The sequence below is a fragment of the Periplaneta americana genome, chromosome 7 (genome assembly GCF_040183065.1).
Source record: "Periplaneta americana isolate PAMFEO1 chromosome 7, P.americana_PAMFEO1_priV1, whole genome shotgun sequence".
NCBI lineage: Eukaryota > Metazoa > Arthropoda > Insecta > Blattodea > Blattidae > Periplaneta > Periplaneta americana.
Window position 1 is genome coordinate 30,468,626 of NC_091123.1, and position 12,580 is coordinate 30,481,205.

Here is a 12,580-nt window from a genome sequence, read left to right on the forward strand (position 1 = left end):
GCGGGAAAAAGATATTTGGGGAGGCCGAGACGTAGATGGGAAGATAATATTAAAATGGATTTGAGGGAGGTGGGATGTGATGATAGAGACTGGATTAATCTTGCTCAGGATAGAGACCAATGGTGGGCTTATGTGAGGGCGGCAATGAACCTCCGGGTTCCTTAAAAGCCAGTAAGTAAGTAGCCTAAGTAAGTATTGCTCACCACTAACAGAAATTTTGTGATTTGAAGTTTGTATTGAGCAACTTCGGGAAATCAAAGACGCTAACCGTTCTCTTGAGTCTAAGAAGAGTCTTTCTGTTCTAAAGTGCACAAGCCTGCGGGGTGATGTTTAATTAGTTCCAGAAAGGACAAGGAACCGAGTGATGGAGGTGGGCAAGCCCACACAATCAATCAGCTCATTGAGATTACCCAATGTATGGAACAATCTCGCGGATCAATCTTTTCTGCCAGATGTCGGGTTGTTATTGCTTTCCGACTAGAAAGTCGTCGTAACGTTAGGTACCATCCTACAGCCACTTACAGAACTTCACTCAAAAGTTAATCAAACTGTGCACGCTATTTCACAAGTCTTTAGATTTGTGTCACTTGGAGTAAATGCGTTCCAACATCGAATGAATATCAAATTTCACATTGTGATACAAATGTGCTAAGTAAGGCAGGTGTCCTTGATATGGCCATGCTAAGGTTTGAGAATTTTTCTAGCCGCCACTTTGAAAAAAAAAATGTAAACCACTTTTTCTTACTCGTTCTCAGTCTAATGGACTTTCTTAAAACAAATTCCTTTCCCCATAAAAATAGCTTTAATTGTCCAAAAAGCCTCAAAGTCTACCTAGTGGCCATATCAGGAACACGTGCACATGATATGGCCACCCTTGTTCCATGTTCTACAAATTGTGATTGTTTTCAGTTTGGTAGCGCAGTTGTGCTAAAATTAAATAATTTGGTGTAAAATGAATAAAGATGACACTTAATAATCTTTTTTATAATTCAAAAGTGTAGTCAAAACATGTTTTTCCATAAAAAATTAAGTTGATTTTCTTAAAATACAAAATTTTTGCGTAATCCCAGCTATAAGGCATGTAAATTTGTCAGGTGAAAAAATAAAAGTGAAATTCATTCATTCATTCATTCATTTATTTTATTCCATAGATCTTACATGAGCAATGAAGCTTTAAGATGTGGAACGAGTCAAAATTTTACAATATTACAATTACAATTTTTACAAATTTTTATAGTTTTACAATTTAGTAACTTTCTACAATTTTTACAATTTTGTGCAATTTTTTAGAAGATTTTGGCGAGATGTAGTGAGATGAGGTGAGGTCCGAGGATTCGCCAAAATATTACCCGGTATTTGCCTTTTGGTTTAGGGAAAACCTCGGAAAAACCCAACCAGGTAATCAAATCAAAGGGGGGTAATCTAATCAAAGGAGTTGATGCCAAGGACTCGCCATAGACCATTCGGCTTCAGTCCCACGGCTGTAAATGAACTTGATATGGCCATGGTGCATTTAATATGGCCTTATCAGGAGCAGGTAAGCTTTCACGAAAATCGTTTGATTATGAACAACTCGTAAAAGGTACGCCATCAACGACAACACCAATCAACAGAACATTAAAAACTGAATGGAGTACGATGGTTTTCATGAGCAAGTATTTGAAAAACATGTATAAAACAAAGGAGACTTACCAGAGAAAAATAGGAAGAGGTCACATGAAAACCGCAAAACAGGCAACTGACGCCATATTGCTCAACCTGACTGGATGGGAAACGATCAAGTGACATACCAGGTTGGCCTTTCACTGGATGCTACGGCAATTTAGCAGATTTTTTGCTTAACTAACTCACAATAGGGGGGTGGCCATATCAGGAACATGGCCATAACAGGAGCACCCACCTTACATTATAACAGAATGGAGGAAACAGTTTGAAAAAACGAGGCAAAGCCGAACTCATCTGTATCGCACAGTATTTCTTGGACGATAGTCATTTAAATAAATGTATTTTTAATTTTTAATATTGCATAAATTTGTTTGATAAGTAAAATTTTCTCCCATAAGAAAGTTTGAACGTCGTTCCTAAAGCTCAAAGTGGGTTATAACAGAACACTAGTACCACAGTTTAGTATATACAGTCACAAGCTCAATACGTAGTAAATATGCATCCATAGATAGTTGCTAACAACTAGGATCGCTAATATCATCTCATTACAGACAATGCGAAATATTACCGGCATAGTCTATTGTTCCTAGCACCCTCACAACTTAGGGGAGAGTTGGGTAGTATCGGACATCGGGTAATATCGGACAGTGAGTTTCTTTCATCTACCACCAGCTCGTAGTACCTCAATGACATGGTTACGTGTCTGTACGCGACATCACAGAAACGTAACCATGTCATTCAGGTTTGCATAGCAACCAGGCAACGTTTGGTATTGTCAACTTTCGAGACATGTAAACAGCATAGGTAAGTATGACAAAAGAGCACGATCGTCGAAAATAGTAATATGCGTTACAAGAGCGGTATGTTGAAGTTTTCATGTTTGAGGAAAAGTTTGAAAAAGCGAAACGTAGATGAGCTTTTTTAATTTCCGAGAATTGAAAGAAAACATACCGCTCGTGTATCGTACATTATTTTGTGCGAAGATCGTTTATTACATACCTGAAAGAGGAATTTATAATTACTGTAGTTGCAAAGAAATCTCCATCTTGGTTTCTGTTCAATGACGGCAAATTTGGAAAACAAAAATATCTATCTTCAACATTGTTGCTTTAAAATGTTTTCTGTGTTTACTATACTCCAGCAGGCCGTGATATACGTCTGTCTTTTTTTTCCCCAAGTCTATGATGAGTCTGGAATCTTGTTGATTTTTTCACGGCTTCCTTAAAGTTACTTGCATCACGAATGCAGTAACTTTATTGGAGTTGTAGAGTTTACTTAATTTTTGCAAATATTTAAAAACAATAATTAACAATACAATTTAGTTGAAATTGCAGTTGTAAGTTTCCAATTTATAATTATTACTATATTGAACGTCTCTAAAAATAATATGTTAAAAGCCTAGAGCAGTAAAATCAATATGTCACTTAAGCGGTAAGAAGAGGGAAATTGTTATATGTGTTAGGTTGGGAATATTGAATGTGGAATTTTAGACTTTCCGCGGATTAGTTTTGTGCGGAAACCAAGCAAATACGCACGATCTCGCACAAAATATTTAATGGGTCACATCCAGATCATGTGATGGGTGCCCGAGTAGGAAGAAAAATTAGGGAAGTTACAGAAGATAAATCGCCATGACGAACAAGACTAGGAAAACTAGCATGAGATATTTAGACTATATAGGGAAAATTTGTAAACAATACGATCGTACTTTTTGGTGAAATAAAATGAGTGATTTGATGATTTCGGTGTTAAATTTGCCATTATTATTTGTGAAATAGGTTTTTAATTCGGTGCATATTCGTGAAACAAGTTATAAATTAAATATATTGTGCTATTTTCAATATAAAATAACGTTCTGGAATTTTTTTGTTTTAACCTTTGAGTAGGCTGAGACGTAGATGGGAAGATAATATTAAAATGGATTTTAGAGAGGTGGGATATGATAGAGACTGGATTATTATTATTATTATTATTATTATTATTATTATTATTATTATTATTATTATTATTATTATTATTATTTATTAGTTATTATTCTCCAACTTTACACAGAACCCTATTTTACCTGAGACAGGTATAATAGCATTAAAAGTAGTCTACATTATTATAATATTTATATGATATTGATTAATTAAATTTCGTATTGAATTTTTTTTAAGTACAATCTGATATAATGTAATTTACATGGATGAATGAGGTGGAATAAAGTGCGAGGAAAAGAAAATTAATCTTATGTTCAATTATGAAACATAAAATTTTACAAATCTATAAATTTAGCAAATCTGTACAACATTTTATATTTACATGTATAATATACATAATTTTCACAAGTAGGCTATGTTAGACTATTATTTAGAAATTAATTATCTAAGTTCCTTTAATAATGTCTTTAATTTTAAGTTTAAATTTAATCGTACTTATGTTAACTAAGACAAGGGTATATGTTATTTGCTCGTTTAACTTACAAAATGTGATGTTCCCTTACTGTAAATTTTGAATGCAAAGCTTGCTTGAAACATACATCTGTTACACTTTCTCTGGCTTCCGCATATTGAAGGTGGTTGAGTTCTGTGTTATAAAACATCATTTGGTTCGGGATAGCGAAGTTCAATTGTTTTACCAGGAACAATATCCGTTGAATATTGCCACTTCAAGTCAGTTTTGATGCTGCAGGGATTTTACAAAACCTTACAACTGTCTTTGTCCTTGCACTTCATATTCTTTGTCTTTCTTACATTTGTATAGGTATCATCGATCTACAGTTATTTTACTAGGTCCCGGTAAATCCTTTGGAGTAGGGGAGTAGTGGGTACAGTGAGACACAAAATATTGAGACATATGTATGCAAGTGAAATTTCAAGTATTTTTAAAATCATGTGCAATAGAAATATACATTAAAATATGGACTACAATAATACATAAACAGAAATGTTAATAGGTAAAGGACATAATATACAATGCGTGTTTGTCAAAAAAATGCAAATGTCTCACTGTTCCCATTCAGGAGGGTACAGTGAGACACCACAGTGTCTATTAACGGACATTGAAATGATTTACATTTATTTCAAAAGAAAAGAAAGCTTGCTGTCTCTTTATCTTGCCATGTTCTGTAGACTTATTTAGAATCATTTTGATGTCTGACTTCGAAATTGGTTACTAGTATGTTCATTTTTAATGTTAGTTACCGGTAAATGTAATATAATTACAGTTTATTTTTGCAAATGATTGGTAAATGGGAACAGTGAGACGTCTTAGTGTACCCTTCAATGGCATGTCTCACTGTTCCCTTTACGCATAGTTCGTTTAAAAATGGCACCATCACTTCAAAATCAAAACAAGAAAGACGAAACTTTGCAAAACATAACGTCAAATACCATAGTATTAGGTAACAAAACATTCATATTTCTATTTAATTTGTATATCCTATATAACCTTCATTAAACACAAGCCAAAATTTTACTTCTAGAGTGAAAAATTACGAATTATTTTTTCATCACTCACCTTTATAACTAGAATCAAATCGAGTATGAAAATACTGTTACTTTACTCATGCAACATAGAACTCCACTGTTACAAACATTTCAACATCAAAATTTACCATTTAATAGTCTATAAAATGTCTCACTGTTCTCCCTGTCTCACTGTACCCACTTCTCCCCTATGTTCAAGGGCAATTTACTTTAACAGAAAGGTGAACCTGGTTAACATCATCATCATCATCATCATCATCATCATCATCATCATCGTCATCCACTATCAAAAAGATTGCCACTGTGAGAATCCTTTCGTTTTATTGTCTTTGTTGTTCTTCTTCAAATGAATTGATATCACTGCACTTGCTTCCTAAATCTGTCGTTTTCATGTGTTAGTATTGAAAACGATCCACTTTATCTGATATAAAATTATACGGTTGACTGTATTTTTCATTCTTATAAAATGGATGTCTTTCGAGGAATAGTATAAAAATGTACAAGTATAATCTTCAAGATTAAAGCTCTATGAATTCAATTTAGATATTGAAGAAAGAAACATTTACGTGTTATAAGCATGTATTTTGTTTTACAACTCTCGAGTAGAACAGGGAATTCGCTACTAGGTTATCTTGAAGCATAACTTGAACCGTTCTGAGTCGATTCCTCGGGGATGCTTTCTAAATGTATGTGGCAATTTCACTCTCCTTTATTTTGTAGCAGTAAAAGCACTTGATAATAATGTTATGCATTCGTCTCGAGAACTCAATTTTTGTGTAACTTCTAAAAATGAAGAAGACATTTTATTATAACTCTATATTTTATACATTTAATTCAACAGGATTCTGCAGTCAGTTATTGTGTAACATTAACATATCTATCCAGCTTTCATGAAAGTAACCTACATGATTTATGAGAATAAATTACACCGTGTGTTATACTAAGGCATTCGAAAAGTAATGGAACACAGTTATTGTTTCACAGGTTACTTTTGACATTACATACTTCAAATACAGTTAGTCTCCTGCCATGTCAACAATACCTGCTAAATTCTTGGAAGACGGCGACTCCATCAGCATTTCTGCATTTCTCTCTCACTGATCAATCTAAAGCTCTTCGGATGTCAACTCTTGATTGAAAGCGAATGCCCCGCTTCCAATCAGCTTGCAATAGTTCAGTATGGTAGGACTTTTCTCCCACAGGCTTCTTGTAATGCTCTAAAGCACTGAGTTGCATGTTTTTTCTCTTGGAGCTTGGATTATTATGAAGTACCATTGTTCGTGCCTTTTTGGGGCTGTATTGTTTACTACAAATCAGAAATAGCCATTGTATTTACAAAATATTGCTACTTTGAAACTTTCCATTTTGCATATTTATGAATTATTTGCTGCTCTATTACGTAGTACAAGATTTCAATGGTCACCGCTAGGAGCACTGATTTACACCATTGTTGCCATTACTTATCGAATACACTAGTATCTAGTACATAATTATTTATCTAATTTATTTTATATTATATGCTTTTGCAGGTAAACTATCATTTGAAAGACAATCAAAATCTTGAGAATAGTAAAAATATAAAAATGTCATATTAATATAAGTATTAGGCCCTATTTACTTGCTTATTACATGGCACGACAGTTCATTTACTGTCATCCAGCCACCTCTGTCAAGATCCGCTCACTTTACTTCTTCCTCCTGGCTTACCATTGAAGATCTTTTCTTTTGAGAAGATTAACTCCGTGCGTAGATGAAATTATTGAGGATCATGAGTGCGGTTTTAGGCGTAATAGATCGACTATTGATGAGATTTTTTTGTATTCAACAGATATTGGAGAAAAAATGGGAGTACAAGAGTACAGTACATCAGTTATTCATAGATTTCAAAAAGGCACATGACTCGGTTAAAATTCTTATTGAATTTAGTACTGTATTCCCAAGAAACTAGTTCGATTAATTAAAATCTGTCTCAGTGAAACGTACAGCATAGTCCATATAGGCCAGTTTCTATCCGATATTTTTCCAATTCACTGCGGGCTAAAGCAAGGAGATACACTATCACCTTTAGTATTATTTATTTCCTTTGGTTAATCTTTCTTTGATTTCTATTTCATTGTCATTATTGTTTGGTAAAATGTTTCCAAAAATTCAAATTTTACACCTATTTCAAAATGATTTCCTTCAATCTCAACACTCGGGGTTTTGGTTCCAATCATACAGGCCTATTTAGTTTTATAATCTAAGCAAAATTGCTTGGTAAAATTTTGAAATGATACAGTTGTAATTATCAAAAACCTCAAAGAACTTTCCCTTTATAAGTTTATTTGTACACGCTTTAACATCTGTTGTCATATTGCGTGTGTAGGATCTTTGGATATATCAGTAGGCCGTTTCTTTTACTATTGTTGAGTTCCTGTTTCTATTGTCCTGTATTATAGATTTTTGTATTCATGTAATTGATTTTAGATTTTGATTAATGTTTATGATATTGGTGATTAAGACGGTGATGAATCATGGTATGTATATTTTCAATCCGGCATTTCGTGTTGTTTCTGCAATAACTCCTATGTGAAAAATATAAAATTTTTCATTTGGAAGAAAAAACACATTTATGCATTCTAAGGCAGTGGTACATAGGAGATTGTGAATTCTTACACTTTCGAAAGAAAGAAATATAATTCTATGGCCGGGAGGAAAAAGGTCTAAGTCAATTTTTTGTGAAAATGAGATTTTTATAATATGAAAAGGAATAAAGTATTAAAATAAATATTCTTAAGTCCTTTATTCGATTCAAAAAGTACTTAGACATTAGATAACGCTATATAAATCCAGTCAGGAGTCTTATTTGACTTTAACCGTTTTACCAGCTTATAGAGAATTGTTTCCGCTTTCAGAATATATAAAATTCTCATTTTCACAAAAAATTGACTTAAGATCTTTTTCCTCCCGGCCACAGAATTACATATAGGAGATTTTATTATTTGCTGTATCACTATTTAAGTTATTTAATAGAGCAAAAATCTGAAAATCGATAAATATGTCACATAGGAGTTATTGCAGCAACAACGACGATTTGTCCTTGTGACTGAGGGATATCATGAAAAACCCTAGTTAAATTTGCCGGCCATAGGATTTGAACCCAGGACGTCCAGAATACGAGTCTCAAGCGTTACCGCCGAGCCAACTTGCTCGCTCAGACAACAGTAAAATATGCCCAATCTGAAAATTCTAACAAAAAAAATGTTTATGCAATAGAAACGATTAATTATGAAGAAAACATAAAACTCTATATTTTCGAAACTATGTAATTTGCATGTATCGTTCTAAATTAGGTGGAAGGGAATGCTGGATTATTTAGTAGGGGAGTAAATTGAACTTTTACCATTGCTAGTGAAGTGTACAATGAAACTCACAATGTTTTGAAGGTTAGATCTACCGTCGTCTTCAGATACAAGTGTGAGAAAGATGACTGACAGCTGCATGGAGTCAGCCACTTGTAACGGCCCATATAAGCACGTAAAATACTCTTCTCATTCTTTTGTCACACGAAAACGAATACAGATTGAACCTTGGAAACGTTGTCAATATTACAGACGTGGACAAATTATTAGACTAAATTAATTATATGTGCAACAAAGCTGTATTTATCGGCAAAAGTAATGAACAAAAATGTATTTTGCACAGAAATAATGAACAGAAAACTGAGTCTGGAGGTTACTAATATTTTGTGAACATTCCCTTATTCTTTATTAACACATTGATTTTGTCAGGGATGCTGAAAACCAAAGTTTGACACTTTCTTTGAATATCAGCATCATTTAGCCAGATATCAGACAGTGCTTAAATGAGTCCATGTTTTGTTGTAAGCTTCTTTTTGTTCACTTTCTTCTTCAGTATAGATCACAGATTTTCAATTTCGTTCTTGTCCGATCTTCTTGCAGGCCATAGGAGAACAGACTGTTGAATATCTTTTGCAGTATATAATTAAAACACCAGTAGTACCAACACAGTCAGACAAAATATAATTAACCATTGGAAAAATAGACCAGAAGATGTAAACAATCATATTTACAACAATAGAGAGTCTGTGAATTATACTGATAGTTGATATGACGAATTATATTATGTTTCCAAGAAAAATGTTTTTGTCTAATAATTTGTCCACATCTGTATCTACACCTCTAGCAAATAGCAAAATTTCAAGGCACATATTCTGAACACTCTGATTTATACCATTGTTGCCATTACTGATCGAATACTCTAGTATCTAGTACATAATTATTTATCTAATTTAATTTATATTATATGCTTTTGCAGGTAAACTATCATTTGAAAGACAATCAAAATCTTGAGAATAGTAAAAATATAAAAATGTCATATTAATATAAGTATTAGGCCCTATTTACTTGCTTACTACATGGCACGCCAGTTCATTTACTGTCATCCAGCCACCTCTGTCAAGATCCGCTCACTTTACTTCTTCCTCCTGGCTTACCATTGAAGATCTTTTCTTTTGAGAAGATTAACTCCGTGCGTAGATGAAATTATTGAGGATCATGAGTGCGGTTTTAGGCGTAATAGGTCGACTATTGATGAGATTTTTTGTATTCAACAGATATTGGAGAAAAAATGGGAGTACAAGGGTACAGTATATCAGTTATTCATAGATTTCAAAAAGGCATATGACTCGTTTAAGAGAGAAGTTTTATATGATATTCTTATTGAATTTGGTATTCCCAAGAAACTAGTTAGATTAATTAAAATGTGTCTCAGCGAAACATATAGCAGAGTTCGTATAGGTCAATTTGGATAAGCCCTTTTGGCGTCCAACGCCTCACGTGCACTTTGCACACATCTTTATTTTCTGCGTGGTAGAACTGTGGTCGGCGCCGATCGGATGTTTCTTCTCGACTTGAACCAGCCTTACCTGTCTTGTGTAAGCTCAGGCTTGGGATCGTTCGGGGGAATGAAAATAGAGCAGATAATTGCTGCATGTGGACCGCATTTACATATATATTGCATCCACTTGTACTGCCGGCCTGAAATAAAAGTAATGCGCCGGCCATGATTCACGGCAGCGAATCGCATGAACGACCCCGATTTTCTGTTCATAATGGCTCGCAACTGTAACGGTGCTCAGTTTCAACCAAATATATTGCTTGCAGTTAACATTAAATTGTGCTTAGATTTTTCTTGTAGCAGTTTATACTAATTCGTTTCCAAAATTACACCTCGTTACGGCTATTTTCTCTTCTTCACATCTAACCTATGTGTTGTCTCTCTGCAGGAAGGTAATGTGATATATCGTTTATACTGACCCAGTTTTTTTATTTCTAGGTAAGTCGTGATTACGCTTCCTACACGAGTGTGAGAGCAAATGGAGTTATTTCTTCGCTCTGGGTGAGTACACAACAGACAGTCTATGTTTAACAAGACTTTAGTCTTCAGTTGCTTTTAGTGCAATCTGAGATATTGTAAAATAACTTCTCCTTCTACACAATCACTACTGAGTGCCGTTACTCAAAGATTGCAACATCCAATTCACACGACATAAAAAGTTGAGTTAGTAGTTTTATTTGGTGGTTGGCTTTTGCTTTATTAATGTGATTTACAGGTTGAACCAAAAAAAAGTAAACTCATTTGTTTTATTTATTACTAAAGAATCTTATGAGTAGACGTCGAAGTTCAGGTCCCGGCAGGGGAGATACAGGTTAACTCTTAGAGGAGTACTGGGGGAGGTGGAGGGAACAGGCTACGGCTTGTTTACTTTTTCCATCTATCGAATCTGTCCACTGTTGTTGGAGGTTTCGTACGTACTAGCACTGAAGCTGGGACAGTCGGGACAATGTGAAATCATTGCGATGTCGAAAGTTTTTAGATAAACATATTAAATATCTTCCACAAAAATAAAAAAAAAATCTTACAAGTAGAAATGAAAAGGCAAAATGCATCGCTGCTGCAAAAATTACAGCCTTAATTATGGATTAAAAATTTATAGTGATATGAGTTTGAAGTATCGGCATCTACAGGGTGTTTCTGGGCTAGTGTTACAAACTTTCAGGGATGATGGGGAAGGGCACATGTATCAATTTGAGATCAGGAACCCTAGTCCGGAAATGACTGAGTCGAAAGTTATAAGCAAAAATAGTTGTGTGGAAATGGAATTGTAATTCGACACCACGTGCCCTCCTTTCCTTAACCTTTAGAACAGTCGTGGAAAGATGGTATGGGTCGGATGTCTCCTACGTGGGTACTTGTACCCGATACAATCTGTGAACTTGTCTACTGTTCCCATTGGCTCACCCATATTCGAAACTCAGGTCTGCTTATTCCACTCTCGTGTACTCCTCCATTTCACTGGGACTGATCGACTGGACACTGCAACTTGTACACATATACTGCTGTCTACAGACGTGCATATCAGGACCGACCATTTCCGTTGCACATTACGCCATTTGCATTGCTTTATTGTAGTTTCCTGTCCCCATCCCTCAGACAGCACACTGAACACTGTAAGTAGACAACGTAAACAACGTGACATGAATTCAGTATGTGTAAGATGTAGAGATAAATACACATAAATAAGGTGTACAGAGGAATAAAATTATTTCATTTCCACACAACTATTTTCGACTCGGTCATTTCCGGGGTTCCTTATCTCAAATTGATACATGTGCCCTTCCCCATCATCCCTGAAAGTTTGTAATACTAGCCCGGAAACACCCTGTATATTAAAATATTACAACATATAAGTCCAAATTAGAAACAGGAGATATTTGGAATACGTAATTGAAATGAATATTAATATGTTATATTTAACGTACTGTATAGATAATTTCTGATAACTGTACTTCATTTTAATGCATTTGATTCTCAGGTTACTCTATTTTGTTATCAAGTTGACCTATAAAACTTTCACTTTGAGTTCTTACTAATGTTGAATTCTTACTAAACACAATACATGAGTTAACGTAGTTTACGAATTGAGAATAGTAATAGTTCTTGGCTTATTCCGCTAGTTAATGTCATCGAGGAATCGCGAGAAGAAATAATCAGGAACTGTGCAGGTCGCTAGGTTTAATTTTTTAACAATTTAATTTTATAGCGATATGTGTGTAAATTAGTCGTTAAGATTCTGTGCAAGGAAGTTATGGATATACCCAGCTCTTAACAACGACGGCAAAGTGATTTAAAAATATGTGAACACCCAGAAAATTCATCAGACATGAACCCTTGTCCTTACGATTCTTAAAACTCAAAGAACCCCAGTGAGACAATTCATTTTAAAATAAGATCTGATGTGAGGGCCTTAGAGCTTTCTGTGAGAGAAGTGTCCAGAAAAGATGGGGTAGATGGAGTGCTCTGTCTTCCAATGAATTGGCAACTTGTTGTTGACATGGTAGATGACTATGTTTTTGTTAAAGCATCTTAAATACATTTTATTT